The sequence below is a fragment of the Polyodon spathula genome, chromosome 3 (genome assembly GCF_017654505.1).
Source record: "Polyodon spathula isolate WHYD16114869_AA chromosome 3, ASM1765450v1, whole genome shotgun sequence".
Classification (NCBI taxonomy): Eukaryota; Metazoa; Chordata; class Actinopteri; order Acipenseriformes; family Polyodontidae; genus Polyodon; species Polyodon spathula.
The window spans coordinates 86,204,365-86,217,165 of NC_054536.1; the positions used below are offsets into that span (position 1 = coordinate 86,204,365).

Sequence of the window (12,801 nt, forward strand, 5' to 3'; positions counted from 1 at the left end):
TTTAAGATAAGATAAGCCTAACCAGCTGATAGTGGCAGCAAAGCCCATTCACCATTTCAGATGATGTTGTCATAGGAGGCTGCACTGCCCAATAAGCCAATGGTATTCTTAACAGCAGCAAGGCCAGCTAAAAGCAGTTCAACAGAAAAGAGGAGCAACTGCATACAGGAAGAATCACAGAATCATCTAGAAAGAGGTGCTCCAGTGATTCAATCAAGGTAGAAGTGGCTGACCTGCTGAACTTTAGACAGGTGTCTGTACCAGCCATGCTATGGAAATTATCTTAGCTGCTTATAACAAGCATATCATATAGTGAGATACAATTACAAAGTTAATGTTTTTATTTGATGTTTTCTAATTCCTTTCGTTCCCCAGGGCAATCTAAACATTTAATGTTTTGGGTTTTTTTTTTAAATATAAGACTTACATAGAAATGATTTGCAAAGCATTACAACATATGTATAGTTGTGTTTAAAATATAATCCTCATAACATAACCACAATTGATTTTACATGTATGTTACAGCAACGCCAAGATTTCTATAATCCACGCACGCTTATGCACACACCAAGGTGTGTAGTTCGGGCAGCCTTGAGAAATAGATGCCATGGAAACGCAGACAAACTGCTGCTTCCACCTTCATTAAAAAATAAAGAAATTACTTCTGCAACCTGAAGAGGGACTAAGCTTTTAGTTTGTGTCTTTTTACTATAGTGTGCAGCATGTTTATCCTGTTGCCTTTGCTTGAATTGGACCACAGTAATCTTGACTTGGGTGAATGTACCTCATCACAACCAGTCTAATGTCAGTTCCAGTAATTAAACAATTAAAATAATTCACCAGTTCACATCCTAACTTGAAGCGATAATGACAACAAATCTAATAATGCTAACAGTAAATCATATTTATGTCTGTGGAAATAAATATGGCCAAATTTTGAATGGATGGTACAATATGTCTTATCTTTGACATGATAAGGATCAGTTATGATGTTAATCGTGAATTGTAAGTTTCATATACTGTACAGATAACACTAAATGTCATACATAATGGAAGTATTGTAGTGTTATTTTTTTGTTAAATATTAACGATTTAGAACGATTGCTGTTTATTATTTTTATTTCAAAGTAATGGTTTAAGATTCAATTATGTCAGTGTGCGAATCAGATGATTTTATTTGCTTACTGTTCTTATGCTGTAATAGAAATGTGAACACCCTCTCCTCCTGGATATTTGCATAGCAAATCACAGATACGTATGGTAAAGCATGTTAAAAACCAAAGTACAAGTATGGGAAAAGCATCGTAAACAGCACAATTACCATGCTAGGCTTTTAGGAGGCGATCAATCATAAACAAATAAAGTTATATTCTATATACAGTGTACTACCCCCCTGTAGGTAATGGAATAGTCCTGTGTCAGTACTTTTTGGTGGATATAGTTTATTGTATATATAGAAATTGCAGGGGCGCCCTGTGTCCCAAAGCAGTACCAATATTTGTTGGATACAGATGTGCTTTTAAACTTTTAAAATTCTATATTACAGGAATATCTTTCTTTAAAAGCAAAAAACTTGAGAGACAAGATTTGTTTACCTAAACAGAAATTAATGGTGATATGCCTTATTAAAATGTGCACAACTGAAATAATCAAATAAAGCACAACCAATACGCATTAAAACCACAAGATTAACATTCCTTCTCTTCAACCAATAAACGAGCAGTTATCAAACTGTGCTAATATAAGATGCCAAGAAAGTATTAATTCCCACTGGTTTATATATGAACAAGCAGGCTATGATTTAAATCACAAACACATTCAGAACAATTATGCTTTCTGAAGCATAGATCATTTTTCACAACCAAGAAGACTGCTGTATCTACGAAAAAACGCAAAATTCCAGCCAGAAAGTATTATTGTTACACACACTGTGCCAAAAACAACTTAGCCAGCAAGGAATATAATCACTAACTAGGCTTATGATGTATCTTTTCAGAGGACTCCCAAATGCAATTCATGACATCTGAAAGCCAATTTAGAATGGTGCAGTATGACTGGATATAAACTGAATTCAGCCACATTTTCTGGCTGTTTTGTCTATTGGTAGGTTTAGACAAGCAAGTTAAGCTGTTTCACATTTTTTACCACATGGCAGTCATTACTTGTGTGGGCCTCTGGAATTGGCCTTTTTATTTTCTTCCACTTAGCAGGAAAGTTTTGGCCTTTGATTACAGACATCAGTAAGAACTTTACTCCAGAACAAAAGTAAAACATTTTAAAAACAAAACTTAAAACAAAACTCCTTCTTAATATTAAGGCCCACATTTTTTCTTGTTTTGTACGGTAACATTTGTGCAAAGTTTGTGTTCCATTTGGCCATTGACTATTTTGTGTTTAAGATATCTAGTGAAATAAGCTGATAAGACACAAAGACAGTGCCATTAACCCTGTGTGCTTCTGTCTGGACACTGGTATAGGTTGTGAACTTGGCAACATGTATAGACACAAATAGCAGGAATAACTTTAGATGTACATTACTATAATGTAATTTAACAAATGAATGGTTTCAGAAAGCTTGCAAAGTACTGATTGGGATATTCAATAGTGCGTCACGACACGGTTCAATTTTTCCGATTAAATGTGGCTCACGTCCAAGAATTTGCTGCCAGTTGGAACAAAGCCAAAACTGAACACTGTTCTTAAAAAAACAAGCAGCAAGAAAAGACCAGTCAACTAAAGTCATGGCTAGAGATCTGAAATGTGTATCCATGCACAAATCCAGTCTGCCTGCCCTTCCTATGTCATCTCCTAGAACTGTTTCACAATAACCTGCAGCACATCCAATCTTTGCTTTTCCAACACATTGTAAGCCCAAAGAGCCTGGTCTCAAAGTGCAGATACACTTCAGCAATTCTTTGGAGACCATAGAAAAGTGTAGGTTACACTCACGCATCAACTGCAATGTGTGTGTGTGTGTGTCTATCTATCTATCTATCTATCTATCTATCTATCTATCTATCTATCTATCTATCTATCTATCTATATAATTATTATTATTATGATTTTATTTGGCAAACAACTTTATCCAAGGCAACTTGCAGGTGTTATAGTACAGGGTTACAATGCAAGATTAATATTTGAGTACAGTAGAGTTTACAGTGCAATAATACTAATAGAATACAATATGAAATAGGATGCAACAAGTTATGAATATGTTTGTCAAAAGTAACATTTTCCAATAATTTATCTGACCACAATTATATTCTTGTAAGTGTTTCCCTGCCTTTACCCACACATCACAATTATTATTGGCATTGTAACTGCAATTTACTACAGGTTACTCTGGTTAAGAACATGCTTATTTTATTATGGGAGAGATAGAGAGAGCAGAGACATCTGTATGAGTCGCTGACACATTGGTCAAAAAGTTCTGCTAGATAGATGTAGATATACTGTAGATAGACCTACACACAGTATACACAATAGCATTGTAAGTATGGGAACATGTTAAATCATATACTGTAAATACTATAGTTAAACTTTTCAAAATCCAAATTAAAAAATAATAGCCACCAAAATTATAATAAATTGTAAGTCTACCTATAGTTTGTTATTCTTAGAAAAGCCAGTGGGATTAATACTACTCGTTTTTGTTTTAATAGTGCGACAACTCAATCAGTGACTCATTTGCATTGTTGTATTGGCCAGCTGTAATTGATGCAAGTACTAAGTCACCTACAATAAATGTATTTTATTTTCTGTTTGATAAGCTCTATTCGTCATTGATTTTATACTGGAATGACTGGCTCAGATGTAACCATTACAAAAACAGTCAGCAAATAGTGGTCGAACCAAATATTGTTACAGGCGTATTGAAGCTAGAGCATTTCTACTTTGTTCCTCTATTGCGGTTCGTTCCTCGGATAACAGGGGCCCTACTGGTGGGGGTTACTGTATTACTGTTGACCAGAACAAACAGCTGAAGCAGGAGTTTAAACTAGATGACCTCACTATTTCATTTACTCAAGTCCAAAAATAAACCCTGGAAAAAATGTCAGTGAATTGGCATCTCAGCCCATTGAACGAAATGCAAAGGCTTGGGCTGAACGTGAACCACAAACCATATGGTTCAGAGACAAGCTACTTACAATTCAAGTGAAGAGCAAGCTCCGTAGTGGAGAGGTAGATACATGTCTTATGTTGATGTCAGTATTATTAACTAAGCCGCTAGGAGGAAATTCATTACAAAAATTACTTAACTGTAACAAAAGATATACAATGCTAGAAACAATTTGACTATGAATATATGCAGTTAAAGAGAACTTAATTTTGTCATTACATATGGTATATATATATATATATATATATATATATATATATATATATATATATATATATATATATATAACTTTTACTTTTATCTTTTAATATATATATATATATATATATATATATATATATATATATATATATATATATATATATATATATATATAATGTTAAAAGTTAAAATCAAGTTCTAGGAACAAACTTAACCTGGTTACCAGTGTACAAAACACATTAACAGCACAAATGTTAACATGACACAGGAAGTGGATAACAGGAAATAGTAGAGAAATAGAAATAACATACTGTATCATGGTATCATTTAATAACCCTTTCCATGTTTTAATGGGAGCTTAATAAAACACATCACAGAGCAACTTGACAATAAAATAATTAAAGATATTTCAGGATTAAACATGATATTTGTTACAGCAGAAAAAATACAGCATCTCACTTTCAAAATTGATCATTTTCTTATTATACAACAAATGTTCCTAAATATTTAAATACTTACCTGAAAAACTTAAATTGTAGTGAGTTATCAAACACAATACAAATTAAATGTAAAAACAGGCAGGTGAAATATCCCTGTGAAATGTGAGCAAGTATGGGACAGAGCGATCTTTAGAAAAAATATTTTTGAACTTTGATGCAGGTGTCTTTTTCATTTAAGACATTTTAAGAAATCGAGCAAACTAAATTGACTGCATTGTTTCTTAATTCAGTATAACTGGCAGTGCGTATATAAGGCAAATATTTGCTGCATTTAATTTTCACAGGGAATTATATATTGGGTAAATTTCATGGAAATCTGTGATGACCGTGAAAAAAAAACACAGTAAATTATATGGTTGAGTATGTATGAAGTGGGATTGCTATGAAGCTGGTCTTGAACATATATTCTTACCAATGGAGTATTAAGAGAGTCCATGACAGGCATTGGAACTGTAAAATACATGTAACTGGAAAGTCGGTCAATCTCTCAAAGGAACGCCTCCACCTCTATCTAACATCTAGAACAAAAGCTGTCAAGAAAGACTGACAGTAAAACATTTTAAAAACAAAACACTTCTTATATAAAAGGGGTATGTTGTTTGGTGACTTATCTTGAACCATTAGAGCAGAAAAATGAGCAACCAAAACTAGAGGCTTCTCATTTAAACTTACACAATTTATTTAATGTTTAAACTAAACTGTGAGAGATCAACCACTAAACTGATTCAGAAAGACATGTTTTTATAAGTGCCTATTTTAGTAAATTTTGTATTGCTTACTAAATAGAGAGCAAAACATTATAATAAATTACATAATTGCTGAATGTTAGTTTTACTTAATAGTGTGTCCAAGTTTAAACTGTGCAGTTCAGTTTACTGCAGTTAGAGTAAACATTTACAAATGTGTGTGTGTAAGCATTTGATCTTTAAAACATTAACTTTATCTTTATTGTTGGGTCTTCATCTCTCAATGAAACCATCACTTCTATAGGAGGGAGGGAAGGACTGGACTCATAAGTCTCAACAGTGGCTCTCAATGCATTCTGTAAATGATCCGAAATGCTTTACTACATAAACAATTTCATAAGAAGAAAGACAAAAAATAAAAACGCACTTCAAAGTTTGTCTAGATTGGCACTTTGTTGGCAGTCTCTACCCAGTCAATACACAAAGATTAGTTGGAGCTCATTTAATACAGCTTGTGTTAAAGCTCAGTATGAAGTACTGTGTCTGCTTAGTGGAGAAACAGAGCTCTCATTGTTTCCAGTGCTGTAAATCTAACACATTGTACAATAAATAATAAATAGAGAAGTACACTCAACTTGCACTTCACATATACAGAGTCTACACAAGGGTTAGACAGGGCAAACAGGGATATGACGCACACATGTGGAAATGGAGTGCAATCAAAACAGAAACTTGAGATTGCTCATTAGATTTACTTAGAGATCCATGTGTCCAACTCCATATGCATTTCTCTTAATGAATAGAGGAATACATATCCTTTATAAAAACAGAAAACATGCACAGTTGATCATAATACAAGACACTTCCTTTGAAGTTGGGCCAGTGTTGAAAAACGTGAGTCATTTTGGAGTGGCGTTCCTGATCTGTATCGTACGGCAGACAGAGATGGACCCCGATTGACTCACTTTCCAGATCTGAAGCAGCACCAGCATCTTTATGTAGAGATGACTATTTGACAGACTGTGTTGGGTCTACAACTGTGTGCCATACTGCTGCAACAAAACAGTGTGTCTAACAATTGCCCACGAACAACCCTCAAAACAATGTGTCCAACAATTACCCACGAACAAACCTCAAAACAGTGTGTCTAACAATTACTCATGAACAACCCTCAAAACAGTGTGTCTAACAATTACTCATGAACAACCCCCAAAACAGTGTCAGGGCTTAATCTGGGAGTGTTAGCTTTGGAATTTGGATTTGGTATTCAGACTTTCAGGTTAAAAACTAGCTTATGTACTGCGGCTGCCTGCCAGAACTCCTTATCCTTATGTCTTTGCTATCTCAAAAGTTAAGTCACTAAATAAAACTGAACACATTTTACTTTTTGTTTTACAAATCTAGCAATAAACAACCAAAACACATACATTATATATATATATATATATATATATATATATATTATATATATAGAGAGAGAGAGAGAGAGAGAGAGAGAGAGAGAGAGAGAGAGAGAGAGAGAGAGAGAGACACACACTGTAGTGCAGAATCGGTTATAAGACGGTACGGTCGTGACTCCCATTTGCACCATAATGCCATTAAAGTAGCCCTTTTATACTTGTTATAAGGCGGAACACAAATTCTGGTCTGAATTATATACACACACATTTCTCGAAAACAAAGAATTTTAGGAAAAATCTTTTGTACAAATGTTTTGCTTTTGTGGATGAGGAAAAAAGTTTCAATAAATAGAGGTCTATCGTTATTTATTTCAGCAACTATTTTGCAGAACTGTAAGTAAATATGAGAAAAAGTAAAGAGCTATCTGAATGAAAATGATTTATTGTCATAAAGCTGGAGAAGGATACAAGAAGGCTTCCAAGCATTTGAGTATCCCAATTTCAACTATTGTTTCTATTATCAAGAAGTACAAGACGCATGGTACTGTCACAACGCTTTCTTGGTCAGGAAGAAAGAAGGTTCTTTCACCAAGAACAAGTAGAAGAACTGTGAGGAAGGTTAATAACAATCTGAGATTGACTGTCTTGTAGTTTATGACGTCACAGCAACCCTACATGGAATTATTTTAATTTAACTCGCTGAAGCCCATTATTATTATTGTTATTATTATTATTATTATAATGTAAGTGAAACAGATCTGTTTATGAATAAAAGAAACTGATAATTGTAAATGCAATAAGGTGAGTATTAATAAACTGATTTAGCAGTTGGTTCTAACAATTGAACAACAATCCTGGATTGTAAATAAATATAAAACGATAAAGAGAATCCAGAAATAGGAAAACAAGCTTTTTATGTTGGGTTGTTTTTTGGATAATAATAATAATAATAATAATAATAATAATAATAATAATAATAAGTATAATATAATAATATAATATTTAAAATGAATTTACTCTAACGTCATTAAAATAGATTGGATGGTTGTAATTTCTATTTTTTTAAAACCAACATTAACCTTAGATAAAAAAAATAAATAAATCGGAATCACTTGACAGCCTGTGACAGGGTACACCCTGTGTTTATTTTGTATTTTATTATTATTATTATTATTATTATTATTATTATTATTATTATTATTATTATTATTATTATTATTTTTATTTTATTATTTAATTAATGTTTGTTTGTGTTTTAAACCAAGTTCTGTTATTATTGTTTGACAGCATGGATGGAGTTAAAATTCCCCATCCACTAAAACTTGTGAGAATGTGTGGTAGGCAGCTAATGATTTATTGACAAATTGGCCATCGACCACTGTATCAGAAATTCGTGAAGAATGTGGTCAAGGGATTAACTAGTTAATTGTTAGACAGTTAATCCCTCGACCATGATATACAAACCAGCAGCTTTTGTTGACTGGGGTTGGGAACAAAGCAAAAATAAGGACTGAAAATATAGACACCAATTGCTACCAAGCCATCCTGCCATACAGCCCTAATATACATAAATAAATAAACTGAGACATACTGATAGTACCGGTAAATCTGGTCTGTTGTGAAACGTCAAGCTACATAAAACATGTTAAAAAATATGACCTGTTTTCTTTTTCCAAAATAACCTGTAAAAAGTCCCTATGGGTTGCTGGGTAGCTATGCCGAGTCATTTAGAACTAAATAAGTCCATCTCTGGTCCTCCAACTCGAGGACGGATGCCACAGCCTGTATGGGATGTCCGGTATCACATTGGTCGTTTACAGGTTATCTGACTACTAGGATATGGATGCAATTTTCAAACTTTCTTAGGCAGCATCTGGACTATTGTAAGTATTTTGAACATTTTACCCTTAGAAACAAATATGGCAGACCAGAATCAGAGGTTTCTCAATCACAGTTTTAATTAGCTTGGGCAATAAGCCATACTTTCGTTTGCTTTGGCTCCACATCTGTCACATTTTAATGTTGCCAACATATTATTTCAAAACATGTCACTATTTGCATGTATAATTATCTTATTGAACAGTATTTTATTTTTTTAATAAACAATCTGATTTAGAGAATGGCTTTATCTGCTTTGCACAGCACCATTTTGAGACTCCATTGGTAAACTGAGTATCAGATCAATTGGTTTGTAAACATAAAATGTAAAAAAGATCTGAATCAAGGTACATTTTTACTGGAACTTTGAGAAGATTTTAGAACAGCTTTTAGAACGAACTAGACAATCACAGAATACAGCTGTGAACCGAATATGAAACTAACATCTCAAAGAGTCATGTAGAAAACAAAACAGTCACGGACATCTTAGCTCACAGGTCAAAGTAAAGATAACATTTTTAAGGTTTATGTTGTCATAAAAAATGGTAGTGAAACAACTGAAATAATTCAAGTGTTAGCCAATTCTGAATACTGTGTCATGCTCTGATCAATGTTTTTTCTTTTCTTTTTTTCTGTTAAATCATCAAATAATTGTTGTGGAAGGACAGCCATTACTATGAATTCAGGTATTCCTAAGCTGTAACAAAATAAATGTTTAAGTTGATTTGACAAGGCCTTCCAAAATATACTGATTATAACATGCTACCCCATGTATGAATTTAAATCAGAAAAAACGCACATAATAAAACGACACAAAATAAATAAATAGCAATACAGAATATCCAGTTCTCTCCTGGTGATGGCTTTGGACTTTGCCTGTTAGCTACTTATAACTTCTGACAGCCAACGTCATGAATCAACATGCATGTTTAACTTCTGACCTTGCGCACAGCAGCTTACAATCACAACATTGGATATTTGCTCTTATGAAGTAACTATGCACAAAAGAGGACATGTGTTTTGTTTCACCAGTTTTGAAGGAGGAACATGGTTAATTAGAGTAACCATGGGGGAGTTTCCATGTGTGGTTGTTTACATGTGAAGTGGTGATGCGTGTGCACGTCTGGGAGAACAGCTCTAGACGATCAGATTTGGGGCTGAAAATAACAACAGGGAGAATCTCATTTACTCATGAACATGATGGAAAAACACAGGAATTCCACACCCATGTCAACATGGAAACCAGCATTTCACATGAAAACGTCTACTGCTCCCAATCCGGACAGATCTGGAAGCATACGTGGGAAGGTGTCTGGCACAGACCTTTATAATCCCACGTCTTCGCTGGTGTTCAGCCACGGTGATCTGCAATAGCTGGGTTGGACAGTTTTCATTCCCTAACCTTGGTTAAGGCTTGGTTTAGGATTAGTTAAGGCTAGGTTCAGGCCTGGTTCAGCCTTACTTATGGCTTGGTTAAGGCTAGGTTCAGGCTTGGTTAAATCTTGGTTCAGGCTTGGTTCAGGTTTGGCTCAGGCCTGGTTCAGTCTTGGTTAAAGCTTGGTTCAGGCTTGGTTAAGGCTTGGCTCAGGCCTGGTTCAGTCTTGGTTAAGGCTTGGTTCAGGCTTGGCTCAGGCTTGGTTCAGGCTTGGTTCAGGCTTGGTTAAAGCTTGGTTCAGGCTTGGTTAAGGCTTGGTTAAGGCTTGGTTCAGGCTTGGTTAAGGCTTGGTTAAGGCTTGGTTCAGGCTTGGTTAAGGCTTGGTTCAGGCTTGGTTAAGGCTTGGTTAAGGCTTGGTTAAAGCTTGGTTCAGGCTTGGTTAAGGCTTGGTTCAGGCTTGGTTAAAGCTTGGTTCAGGCTTGGTTAAGGCTTGGTTAAGGCTTGGTTAAGGCTTGGTTAAAGCTTGGTTTAGGCTTGGTTCAGGCTTGGTTAAGGCTTGGTTAAGGCTTGGTTCAGGCTTGGTTAAGGCTTGGTTCAGGCTTGGTTAAGGCTTGGTTAAAGCTTGGTTTAGGCTTGGTTAAGGCTTGGTTCAGGCTTGGTTAAGGCTTGGTTCAGGCTTGGTTAAGGCTTGGTTAAGGCTTGGTTCAGGCTTGGTTCAGGCTTGGTTAAGGCTTGGTTCAGGCTTGGTTCAGGCTTGGTTCAGGCTTGGTTAAAGCTTGGTTTAGGCTTGGTTAAAGCTTGGTTCAGGCTTGGTTAAGGCTTGGTTAAGGCTTGGTTAAGGCTTGGTTAAGGCTTGGTTCAGGCTTGGTTAAGGCTTGGTTAAGGCTTGGTTAAGGCTTGGTTAAGGCTTGGTTAAGGCTTGGTTAAGGCTTGGTTAAGGCTTGGTTAAAGCTTGGTTCAGGCTTGGTTAAGGCTTGGTTCAGGCTTGGTTAAAGCTTGGTTAAGGCTTGGTTAAGGCTTGTTAAAGCTTGGTTCAGGCTTGGTTAAGGCTTGGTTAAGGCTTGGTTAAGGCTTGGTTAAGGCTTGGTTCAGGCTTGGTTAAGGCTTGGTTCAGGCTTGGTTAAAGCTTGGTTAAGGCTTGGTTCAGGCTTGGTTAAGGCTTGGTTAAGGCTTGGTTAAGGCTTGGTTAAGGCTTGGTTAAGGCTTGGTTAAGGCTTGGTTAAGGCTTGGTTAAGGCTTGGTTCAGGCTTGGTTAAGGCTTGGTTCAGGCTTGGTTAAAGCTTGGTTAAGGCTTGGTTAAGGCTTGGTTAAAGCTTGGTTCAGGCTTGGTTAAGGCTTGGTTAAGGCTTGGTTAAGGCTTGGTTAAGGCTTGGTTCAGGCTTGGTTAAGGCTTGGTTAAGGCTTGGTTAAGGCTTGGCTTGGTTGAGGCTTGGTTAAGGCTTGGTTCAGGCTTGGTTAAGGCTTGGTTAAGGCTTGGTTCATGCTTGGTTAAGGCTTGGTTAAGGCTTGGTTCATGCTTGGTTAAGGCTTGGTTAAGGCTTGGTTCATGCTTGGTTAAGGCTTGGTTAAGGCTTGGTTCAGGCTTGGTTAAGGCTTGGTTAAGGCTTGGTTAAGGCTTGGTTAAGGCTTGGTTAAGGCTTGGTTCAGGCTTGGTTAAAGCTTGGTTAAGGCTTGGTTCAGGCTTGGTTAAAGCTTGGTTAAGGCTTGGTTCAGGCTTGGTTAAGGCTTGGTTAAGGCTTGGTTAAGGCTTGGTTAAGGCTTGGTTTAGGCTTGGTTAAGGCTTGGTTCAGGTTAAGGCTTGGTTAAGGCTTGGTTAAGGCTTGGTTAAGGCTTGGTTAAGGCTTGGTTAAGGCTTGGTTAAGGCTTGGTTCAGGCTTGGTTAAGGCTTGGTTAAGGCTTGGTTAAGGCTTGGTTAAGGCTTGGTTAAGGCTTGGTTAAGGCTTGGTTAAGGCTTGGTTAAAGCTTGGTTCAGGCTTGGTTAAAGCTTGGTTAAGGCTTGGTTAAGGCTTGGTTAAAGCTTGGTTTAGGCTTGGTTAAGGCTTGGTTAAAGCTTGGTTCAGGCTTGGTTAAAGCTTGGTTCAGGCTTGGTTAAGGCTTGGTTCAGGCTTGGTTAAGGCTTGGTTAAGGCTTGGTTAAAGCTTGGTTTAGGCTTGGTTAAAGCTTGGTTCAGGCTTGGTTAAAGCTTGGTTAAGGCTTGGTTAAGGCTTGGTTAAAGCTTGGTTCAGGCTTGGTTAAGGCTTGGTTAAAGCTTGGTTCAGGCTTGGTTAAGGCTTGGTTAAGGCTTGGTTAAGGCTTGGTTAAAGCTTGGTTCAGGCTTGGTTAAGGCTTGGTTAAGGCTTGGTTAAGGCTTGGTTAAGGCTTGGTTCAGGCTTGGGCTTGGTTAAGGCTTGGTTAAGGCTTGGTTCAGGCTTGGTTAAGGCTTGGTTAAGGCTTGGTTAAGGCTTGGTTCAGGCTTGGTTAAGGCTTGGTTAAGGCTTGGTTAAGGCTTGGTTAAGGCTTGGTTAAGGCTTGGTTAAGGCTTGGTTAAGGCTTGGTTAAGGCTTGGTTAAGGCTTGGTTAAGGCTTGGTTAAGGCTTGGTTCAGGCTTGGTTAAGGCTTGGTTAAGGCTTGGTTAAGGCTTGGTTAAGGCTTGGTTAAGGCT

General features: G+C 36.5%; 1 pseudogene; it reads left to right on the forward strand.

The window, feature by feature from the left end:
• The first annotated feature begins 9,894 nt into the window (after positions 1 to 9,894).
• Positions 9,895 to 12,801, forward strand: part of LOC121309530 — an 85,877-nt pseudogene continuing 82,970 nt past the window's right edge.